Raw genomic sequence first — 2,278 nt, 5'->3', positions numbered from 1 at the left:
TGTGTGTGTGTGTGTGTGTGTGTGTGTGTGTGTGTGTGTGTGTGTGTGTGTGTGTGTGTGTGTGTGTGTGTGTGTGTGTGTGTGTGTGTGTGTGTGTGTCAAATCAAATATAATTGTATTGGTCACTTACGCTTACACATACTGTATTTTTGTTAATGCTATCACAGGTGCAGCGAAATGCTTATGTTTCTAGCTCCAATAGTGCAGTATTACCTAACAATACACACATATAAATAAAAAAATATCAGTACGAGCAAGTCTGAGTCCGGAATAAAATGAGAAAAAAAATACAAATATATATACAGTATATACAGTACCAGTCAAAGGTTTGTACACACTTACTCATTCAAGGGCTTTTCTTTATTTATATACAGTATATATATATTCCGGACTCGGACATTGCTCATTCTAATATTTATTTAAAAAAATGTGTATTGTTAGGTATTAATGCACTGTTGGAGCTAGACAAATAATAATTTCGCTGCACCTGCGATAGCATAGGCAAAATACACTACATGACCAAAAGTATGTGGACACCTGCTTGTCTAACATCTCATTCCAAAATCATGGGAATGAATATTGAGTTGGTTCCCCTTTTGCTGCTATAACAGCCTCCACTTTACTGGGAAGGATTTCCACTAGATGTTGCTGCGGGGGACCAACTGCTGCTTGCTTCCATTCAGCCACAAGCATTAGTGAGGTCGGGCACTGATGTTGGGCCATTAGGCTTGGCTCGCAGTAGGCATTCCAATTCACCCCAAAGAGGTCAGGGCTTTGTGAAGGCCATTCGAGTTCTTCCACACCAATCTTGGCAAACCATTTCTATATGGACCTCGCTTTGTGCACGGGGGCATTGTCATGCTGAAACAGGAAAAGGCCTTACCCAAAATGTTGCCACAAAGTTGGAAGCACAGAATCGTCTAGACTGTCATTGTATGCTCGAACTAAAGGGGCTACAGTAGCCCAAACCATGAAAAACAGTCTCAGACCGGTATTACTCCTCCATCAAACTTTACAGTTGGCACTATGTATTCGGGCAGGTAGTGTTCTCCTGTCATCCGCCAAACCCAGATTTGTCTGTCAGATGGTGAAGCGTGATTCATCAGTCCAGAGAACGTATTTCCACTGCTCCAGAGTCCAATCGCAGCCAGCTTTACACCACTCCAACCAAAGTTTGGCATTGCGCATGATGATCTTAGGCTTGTGTGCGGCTGCGGAAATCCATTTCATGAAGCTCCTGACTAACAGCTCTTGTGCTGACTTTGCTGTTTGGAACTCGGGAGTGTTGCAACCGAGGACAGACAATTTTACTCGCTACATGCTTCAGCACTCGACGTTCCCTTTCTGTGAGCTTGTGTGGCCTACCACTTTGCGGCTGAGCTGTTGTTGCTCCTAGACATTTCCACTTCACAATAACAGCACTTACAGTTGCCCGGGGCAGCTCTAGCAGGGCAGATATTTGACGAATGGACTTGCTGGAAAGGTGGCATTCTATGACGGTACCATTTTCAAAGTCACTAAGCTCTTCAGTAAGGCACACTACTGCCAATGTTTGTCTATGGAGATTGCATGGTTGTTTGCTCTATTTTATTCACCTGTCAGCAACAGATGTGGCTGAAATAGCTAAATCCACTAATTTGAAGGGGTGACCACATACTTTTGTATATATTTTTTTATTTTACCAGGCAAGTCAGTTAAGGACAAATTCTTATTTACAATGCCAGACTACCGCGCCAAACCTTAACCCGGACAACGCTGGGCCAGTTGGGAATCCAAATCACAGCCGGTTGGGATACAGCCTGGATTCGAACCAGGGTTTGTAGTGACGCCTCTAGCACTGAGATGCAGTGCCTTAGACCGATGCGCCACTCGGGAGCCCCATATATAGTGTATGTGTAAGCCTATGTGACCAATAAAATGTGATTTGACACACACACTGTAGGCCTACTGTGGGAGAACCTAAATTGCATTCTCCTCGCATCCTCTCTCCTCACCTCCTTCTCAAACTCCATTGTAGGAGAAGATCAGAAGGGAGGGAATGGCTTCCTCATCCAATCGGTTTTGAGAAGGAGGCGATTGGATGATGGTGTGTGTGTGTGTGTATGTGTGTTGCATAGTTGCTCTCGATTTAAGTAGGCCTAATCCTACCAGCAGATGGCTCTGTTGATACTGTAGTATAGGTTTTGTATGAGAACTGGATGACAACATTAATTATCCTTGAATAAACTTGATGTAGGCTAATAATTAAGTGTGTAGCCTTAATTACTTATTAATATAC

Source organism: Salvelinus sp. IW2-2015, linkage group LG25 (genome assembly GCF_002910315.2).
Source record: "Salvelinus sp. IW2-2015 linkage group LG25, ASM291031v2, whole genome shotgun sequence".
Lineage (NCBI taxonomy): Eukaryota > Metazoa > Chordata > Actinopteri > Salmoniformes > Salmonidae > Salvelinus > Salvelinus sp. IW2-2015.
Note: the sequence above shows the minus strand (reverse complement) of the source record.